This window comes from Suricata suricatta, chromosome 8 (assembly GCF_006229205.1).
Source record: "Suricata suricatta isolate VVHF042 chromosome 8, meerkat_22Aug2017_6uvM2_HiC, whole genome shotgun sequence".
NCBI lineage: Eukaryota > Metazoa > Chordata > Mammalia > Carnivora > Herpestidae > Suricata > Suricata suricatta.
The window spans coordinates 117735328-117743859 of NC_043707.1; the positions used below are offsets into that span (position 1 = coordinate 117735328).

The window sequence follows — 8532 nt, forward strand, 5'->3', positions numbered from 1 at the left end:
TCCCAGTCTCCCCAGCGGGCACTCCCATCCTTTGGCGGTGTTTGTCTCAGTGGCCGGCACCGCGGATCCCAGCCGGAAACCTGGCCACGTGACACACGCACACATGCACGCATGGACTGTCACTGCTCCCTGTCAGATTGATCTCCCCAGTGTTCTTCAAACCTGGACAGGAGGCCACCTGATGGTCTCCAAAGATTGGATCCACGAGCGAATTAAGGAACATAATAGAGGCTGCAATTCGGCAAGGCCAGGCCCGGGAACCCTGGACTGGTTTGGGGAGTGAATGGAAGACTTCTGACGGGGTTCCCAGAACAACAGACCCCTTAAGCCCCCTCCCTCCCCACTGGAGGCTCTCCAGTCCGGCTGATATGATATGCGGTGTGGTCTGCGGTTAGGTTTGCCACTGCTTCCAAAGCCCTCCTGCAGCTCCACCCAGCCCTAACCCTTGTATCCTGGTTGCAGGTGGACCTGGCTGGTGGGCAGGTGGCAGGAGTGGAGAGGGGTCAGGGAGAGTCAGCCATGCCCCTGGGAGCCACCAATCTGATGGGGGAGATCCAGCCCAGCCCTGCTCCTGGAGGGCCCAGCTTAATCCGATCCCATTCTGTCTTTGGGTCTCCAAGGCTAGTTAGTGGGGGGGGATGCCGCCCTTGCCCCAAGGATTCCGAGTCTGCTGTGGGAGAGACTATTCCAAGAGCTCTCAGGCTGGCAGGAAAGAGACTCCCTGGCCCAGGCCCCCAGCCAGTTGGGGAGATACAACACTTCCCTTGGGATTCCCAGTCTGACGAGGGCAGGCTACCAGGCTGGTAAAGGAGACCCAACACTTGTTCTCAGGGACCTCACAAAAGAAGAGAGTGAACACATACGTAGGACACAAAGGTACATAGACACCGAAAAGCAGAAATGAGCAATAGATGTATTCAGCTTTGGGCATATGTCTCTTGCATATGACTCTTTGTGACTGTGCATGCTTGTGACTCTGTGTGTGACACTTGCCTCTGAGTATGTTGCCGTGACTGTGCATATACCTCTGAGCTGAGGAGGCTCAGTGAGTGGACCCGACTGGGCAGAATCACTCATTCCCTGGACATGCATTTACTGAGCGGGCACTTTGTTCCGGCACTGGGCTCAGCCTTGCTGTACCATGGAGACTTCAACAGGGCTCCTGCTGAACCCTGATGGGTCCTGCCTTCAGGGCATCACTAATTAATGTGGGTTGATGAAACATTTAAACAAGCAATTCTTGGAGCGCCTGGGTGGCGTAGTCAGTTGAGCGTCTGACTTCAGCTCAGGTCATAATCTCATAGTTCGTGGGTTTGAGACTCGCGTCCGGCTCTGTGCTAACAGCTAGCTCAGAGCTTAGAGCCTGTCTTCAGAAACTGTGTCTCCCTCTCTCTCTGCCCATCCCCTGCTCATGTTGTCTCTCTCTCTCTCTCAAAAATAAATAAAACATTAAAAAAATAAAGTAAAAATAAAAAAAGCAAAACAAACAAACAAATAAACAATCTTTAATGCTGTGACCTGTTTAGAGGAAGTCCAGGGGGCAGCAGGGACATAGGGGAGGGGACTTCCTGGAAGATGGGATATTTAAACTGTGCCCTGAGTAACAGGCGTTAGGGCTAGGGAAAAGATGTGTAGGTAGAGGGAACAGCATATGCAAAGGGTGCCAACCTGCGGGGAGAGAGCCCAGGAAAGGTTTCTTGGAAGAGATGACTGGATGGGTTTGGGGTTTTACAAGAGCTAAGCAGACAAGAGGAGAGCAGTAGCTTCAGTTAGAGGGTCACGGTGGGGTGTAGTGGGAATAGCCAGGGGATGTTTTCTGGCCAGAGCTGGCACCTGGGGATGGAAGGACAGTGTCCAGAGGAGCCTGGGGGTTTGAAGGGGAAGGGGCAACTCCAGGGAGGAGAGGAGAAGAGATGCTGCCTGGTTTTAGGGATGAGCTCCTGGTCTGGGCTTGGGCCTGTGCTGGGAGAGAGAGTGTCTGCGCACCAGGGAGGACAAGGGAGCCTGGTAAAAGCCCTCAGTGGATCCCTCATTTGTAGAGGGGGTGTAGTATTAGTTTCCTCACAGGGAAGAGGTAAGGATTACAGTAAATGCACTTTCCCAAGAGCTCTCCAGAAATTTATTTATTCCTCCCAATAACTATATAATTATACTTTCCCTTTGGAAGCTGAGGAAGCAGGTTCAGAGAGGCCCAAGGTTGCAGACCACAGCGTGAGAGAGAGCAGCCTGGACTGGAACCTGGTGTGAGTCTAAATCTGGCTCTTTCCCTTGAACCCCAGGGCCTCCAGCAAACGAAAACGACTCTTAAATCGGTAACCGCTAGTTACCAGTGGATCTAGTGCTATTACTGTTATTATTGTTTATTATTAATTATGACCTTGATGCCGAAAACATTTTGATTCAGCGGGGGGTTCAGACCTCCCTGCCACCCGCGCTTCCTCAGCCCCCAAAGCTCCCGACCCAGGCGGCCCCGCGCGGCAGCGGTGGGAACAGCCACCCCCGAGACGCGGGGTCGGTGTGGTGGCACCCCCTGGAGGCGACGCTCGGAATCGCCGCGAGAACTCGACCCTGAAACGCAGGGTCCCCTGTGGGCGGCCCCCGGGCAGGGAGGAGGGAGGAAATAAAGAGGATAATATTTATCAAGAGACTCTTGTATGCTCGGCAAGGTGGTAGGCATTTCCTCTCCATTTTCTTGTGGAACACCCACTCAGCCTCCTTTCCCCGCAGTGGAAGCCGAGGTTCGGAGAAGTTGTAACAACCAGGGATGCAGAACTGGATTTGAACCCAAGTCTGTGCACCTGGGCTCCTCCTGAGGAGGAAAAGGCCACCGGACACTCACTGGACTCTAAGATAAGCCTCTGGAGGTCACATAATGGACCAAACCATAATGGAGGACAACCATAATGATAAAAAAGTGATGCAAGTCATTAACCAAGGCAGAGGCAATACTGAATTGGAGTGCCACCATTTCCTGCCTATGTGACTTTAGTCAATTAAACTAAGCTGCTAACCAATATGAGCCTCAGATTTGCCATTAAGTGAGCTTTATTACAGGTCTTCTGTTTGGGGCTGTCATTTTGAAATCCTTTGCAATAATGAATATAAAATGCTTAGCTTAGTACCTGGCCTGTAGTAGGTGCTCGAGAAAACAACTAATATAATTTACTCATTTGACCATTATTTATTGAAGACCTAGGGGGCTAGGGATGCAACAACAAAGAAATATAGATGTGTGCCTGGGTAGTTTAGTTGGTTAAGTGTCCAACTCTTGGTTTCAGCTCAAGTCATGATCTCATGGTTTGTGGTCTCAAGCCCCACATCAGGCTCTGTGCCAATGGTGCAGAGCCTCTTGGAATTCTCTCTCTCTCTCTCTCTCTCTCTCTCTCCCTCCCTCTCTCTCTGCCAATCCTGCTCTCTCTCTCAAAACAAATAAATAAACTTAAAGAAAAGAAATATAGATATTGTTTTGCTTTAATGAGCTCGTTGTCTCTATGTTCCTAGGATCTAGAACATTGTCTGACTTAATAAATGTTGAAATGAATGAATGAATAAAGGAATAAGTCAAGGAATGAATGACATACTGCAGTAAGTCAGTCCTTGGTTGCAGCTTTGGGGAGGGTAAGAGGAAGAAAGGGGAGTTTTTATTTTATTTATTTTATTAAAAAACATTTTTTAATGTTTATTTTTGAGAGAGATATAGAGCACAAGTGGGGAAGGGGCAGAAAGAGAGGGAGATACAGAATATGAAACAGGCTCCAAGCTCTGAGCTGTCAGCACAGAGCCCGATGCGGGGCTCAAACCCACAAACTGTGAAATCATGACCTGAGCCAAAGTCGGATGCTTAATCAACCAAGCCACCCAGGTGACCTAAAAGGGAAGTTTTTAAAAATAATATTTAAGGGGTGCCTGGGTAGCTCAGTCGGTTAAGCATCTGACTTCAGCTTAGTTCATGATCTTGCAGTCCATGTGTTCCAGCCCCACATTGGGCTCAGCGCTGACATCTCAGAACCTGGAAACTGCTTTGGATTCTGTCTCCCTCTCTCTGTGCCCCTCCCCCACTCATGCTCTGTCTGTGAAAAATGAATAAACCTTAACAAAAACATTTTAAAATAATAGTTAATATTTCTTGGGCACTTAGAATGCATCAGGTACTAGACTAAATGCTTTTTGTGTTCTCAGTTCATCCTCACAGCAAACACTGAGGTAAAACGTGTTATCTGATTTTACAGAGAGGAAGACAGGCTGTGAGGTAGAGTCCCTTTCCTAAGGTCCCACAGTGACTGACTGCAGAGGCAGGTTTTAGGCTTGGATTTGTACTCGGGTTCCCTTGAAGCAGCGGGCTCTCCTCTCCTCCTCCCACCCCTACAAGGGAGCTCTTGACACACAGGAACTCAGCAGAATGGCCTCCACCTGCACCAGTAATAATGGGGAATGTGCTACTCTCAGCTTTTGGAGCAAGTTCACTCCATCCGCTCGTGCACTGAACCTCACATTTGATTGCTTTTCACAACAATCCTGTGAGGAGGGTATTAATTGACCATTTCACGGACAGAGAACGGAGGTTCAGCGAGGTTGGCTTCCCAAGGTCACATAAAGCATGCTCTGAAGTATGGCGGAGGCTGCTGCCAAGGCTCCGCCCCCTCTGCGCCCCCCTGGTGCCTCTCTACTTCCAAGCTCCTCCCTCCGCTTGTCATGCCCCGCCCCCCATTCCTCCACTCTCAGCCCCCTCCCTGCCTGGTCCTCTAGGCCAAGGTAACTACAGCATGAGCCTGAGTAAGGTGAGCTAAGAGGGACCTCTTGGGTTGGGCTCCTGCCCAGAGTTGTGGCCAGGAGGTCACTGTTCACCTAGGATGGAATTTTGATCAGTTTACGACTTTTCCGATTCTAGTTTTAGGTAGGAATTTAAAAAGAAGGTCTTTCTGAATTCTCTACCAAGGGCTCATCTTCCCTCAGTTTAGTTTCTTTTTTTAATTTCTTTTAACATTTATTCATTTTTTAATGTTTTTATTTATTTTTGAGAGAGAGAGAGAGATAGTATGAGCAGAGGATGGACAGAGAGAGAGAGAGAGACAGAGAGAGAGAGGGAGACACAGAATCCAAAGACAGGCTCCAGGCTCTGAGCTAGCTGTCAGCACAGAGCCTGACGCGAGGCTCGAACCCACGAACCACGAGACCTTGACTTGAGCTGAAGTCAGATGCTTAACCGACTGAGCCACCCAGGGGCCCCAGTTTAGCTCTTACCTTAGGGGTCTCAGCAGGAAAAAGGGAACACAAAGCCTCAAACGGAAGAGGGTTTAATGAAGGGACTATTCACAGAGGTGTGGGCAGGAATGTGAAGCACCCCGGGGCTCACAACTACCCCTCCCCCACCACCATCACTTAAGGGCAAGGAGGGAACCTTGTTAAGGAACCTGGCAACCTGGCGAGCGTTGTACCCATGGGTGCAGGCTGCCGCACAGGAGGCGTGGCTTTCAGTGGAGGAACATAGTAACTCCCCAAATCACAGTGGGATGTGAGTGTTAGAAATATCTCAGTCTAACTCCTCTCCTTTGCACTGATCTTACACACTGTCAGTATCTCCTGTTGGCCAAACTCCACCTGAAACCGGAAGGCAAGGGGGCCAGGTGGGACTGCGAGCCAGAGTCAGCCCCAGAGCAGAGAGGCATGGAGGGCGGTGGTTAGGCAAAGAGCAGTCAGCCCAGGGCCTTCTCTTGACTTTGCGAAGGGGCTGAGAAACAGAGTGGCTATGCTTGGGTTTCAAAGACACCTGTGCCGGACACCAGCGCCCTTTCTCTTCCTTCCAGGTCCAGGTTACTTTGTCTGTGAGGTTGTCCCCTCCTGGAATTCATTTGTCCCATCCCTGGCTTCCCGGGGTCTCCCTGCCTCGAATACCACTCAGCAGCCTCTGCGTGGGGTTTGTCTTCCAGACAAAGTTCTTGCATCCTCTGCACTGTGAGCTCTTTGCAGGTGGGGGCCTGGGCCAAATTGGGCCGTGTGCCCTGACACCGGCCCTGGTACGGGCTGAATGCCACTGTATGCCAAGTGAGCAGGGTCCTGTGTCCTCACATACCTCGCTCAGCTTTGATATATGCAATCTAAGCCCATGTGAATGTCTGTTTCCCGAAGTACACCGGCCTTCCTTGGTGCTGAGTAGTACACGGTTGGCACACAGCAGGCATCAAATGTTGTCTGAAACGGGCTAGGTAGGACCATTCTGCTTTCTTTCATTTATCCAATTTTTTTTTCTTTGAGATTCTATTATGCACCAGGCCCTGTTCCCCGGGCCTTGGGGACACAGCAGTGAACAAGACACACAAGGTCCCAGCTCTCATGGGGCTTCCATTCTAGTGGCAAAAGCAGAAAAGGAAGGGACGGAAAAGAAACTACATTATTTCAGTTATGTTGTTGTTATTATTATTATACAATAACACAACTTATTATTGTAATAAGTGCAGCACAGAGAATAAACAAGGCAGTGGGATAGTGACTGGATAGACATTTATGCTGGGGGGCGGGGCATCGGGGAAGGCTTTTCTGAGCAGAAGACACGTAAGCAGAGACCCAAAGAAGAGTAGAAACTGGGATGTGGAGGGCTGGAAGCCTGTTTGAGACAGAGGGGAACCGCAAAGGCATGCAGGTGGAAGTGCTTCTGGGACTCAGAGATTTGGGGTTGCAGCCTAAGGAAGGCCTTAGGGAAGGTTAAAGGGGGTGAGGAATTCGGTTCTGGGGACAGCCCAGGGCCAGCTCCTGAGCTGGGGGGCGAGGGTTGGAGGGGAAGGGATAGCCCTCCTTAAGGCCACCCTTGCTGCCTGTCGCCTAGCACCCACGGCAAACAGTGCTGCTGCAGGCCTCTCCCTGGCTCCCTCAGCTCCCCTCTGACTGGCAGCAGCTGTCAAATGACCAGCAGCTGAGCCTCTGCCAACCTCCTCCCCTGGAATATTTCAGGGGTAAGTCAGAAAATGACCAGCCGCCTCCTTAAAACCCGGCTTTTTCTAATGCATGCCTTACAAGGGTGTATTTGGCTACCCTGGGTGTTAATCTCTCAGCCCCTTGCATTAGACAGAGAGATATAAATATACAGCCACAGGCGGCACACTCAGATGCACGGATTAGTGAACCTGTCCGCAGGCCCCGGGTCACACACAGAGGACACTCCCCACACAGACCTGTGAGCACCCACTCGCATACTAACTCGCATCAGCCCCAGTCCCCTGGGGTACACAGTCACACACAGGCCCATACACATGCCCCACAACACCATCACAACAGTCCACAACCATGGATCCCCACTCATAATAACCACTCTCTACCCACCCCCCGCCTCAAGATTATACAAGCCCACAACCACATCCCCGCACACAGACACGGACCCCACAGTCCTCACCAAGTCATACACAGGCACACAATCCTACTATCTCCCCCTCCACACACACACACACACACACACACACATACGACCATGTGGTGTTCACACCACCTGAGGTGGGCACATTGATCACAACACACAACCCACACACATTCAGCACCATTGCCCCACCCCCGCCCCACACTCAAAGCCTCTCGGATTAAACACACATCCAGCCCGTCGCCTTTACAGTACACAGCATTCTTGTGCGGTTGAGTCAAAGACCTCTTCAGACAGAGGGGTTAAGTGGAAAATAGGCATCGGAAGGGAGAATGAATGCCTGAGGCCCAGGTCTGGGAAGGAGCCGGCTTTTGGCTTCGGGAGAAAGACTTCAGTGTTGAAATTTGACCCTGACTCTAATGGGCTAAGGCCTTGGGGGAGGGGGCATGCCTCCGAGTGGACAGAGGGCGGCTGGGTCGGGGTGACAGGTGGAGCAAGCGGAGAGACCCCAGGAAACCCCGAAGCGTGGGGGTGGAAGTGTTAAATCTGGACTCGACCTTAGAGGCTTAAACCCCCCCACGCAGTCAGTGCTCCCACCGCCCTTCCCCAGCCCCCGCCAACAGGCTCCCGACTATCCCCAAACGCACCGAGTGTGGCCGTGACCCCTCCTCCCCCGGCCCTTCGCGACAGCTGCGGGGCACCGCGCTCAGGCCTCCCCCCTGCGCCGGTAGGGCTCGCAGAACGCTGAGCTGTGCTCAGTGGGGTGCCGGATCCCTCTCAGTCCCCCACCCGTCAACCCCCTGCCCCGACCCCACCCCCACCCGCGCTGACCCGGGGCTGGGGAAGTGCTCTTCTGGGGCTGCAGAGCCGTCCTCCTCCACTACCCCTTGCCCTTCGGCCCCCCGCAGCTGGGACCCTTGGAAGGAATGGGTGGAGAGAAAGAAGGTTCGGGAAGATCTTGGGGCCCGCGGGTTTGGGAGACGCCGATCGGGCACCCCCCACTCCGTCCCCGGCCGCGCGGCCCGCTCCCTCCTCCCGCGGGCGGGAGCTGGGGCCAAGTGGGCGCGCCCGGCCCGGGGCGGGCGGGATCCGGTGTCGGCGGCAGCTGCCAGTGCGGCGGGCGCGGGCGCGGAGCGAGCGGCCCGCGGGGCCGGCTATTAATAACGCGACCGCCCAGCCCGGGGTCG

General features: G+C 52.8%; 1 protein-coding gene across 1 annotated transcript in view; it reads left to right on the plus strand.

The window, feature by feature from the left end:
- The first annotated feature begins 8447 nt into the window (after positions 1-8447).
- The window catches only part of SYNC (syncoilin, intermediate filament protein), a 16851-nt gene continuing 16766 nt past the window's right edge, over positions 8448-8532 (plus strand). The window contains exon 1 of the mRNA XM_029946400.1: positions 8448-8528. The gene's annotated coding sequence lies outside the window, so the exon portion shown is untranslated. The remainder of the gene's footprint in view (positions 8529-8532) is intronic.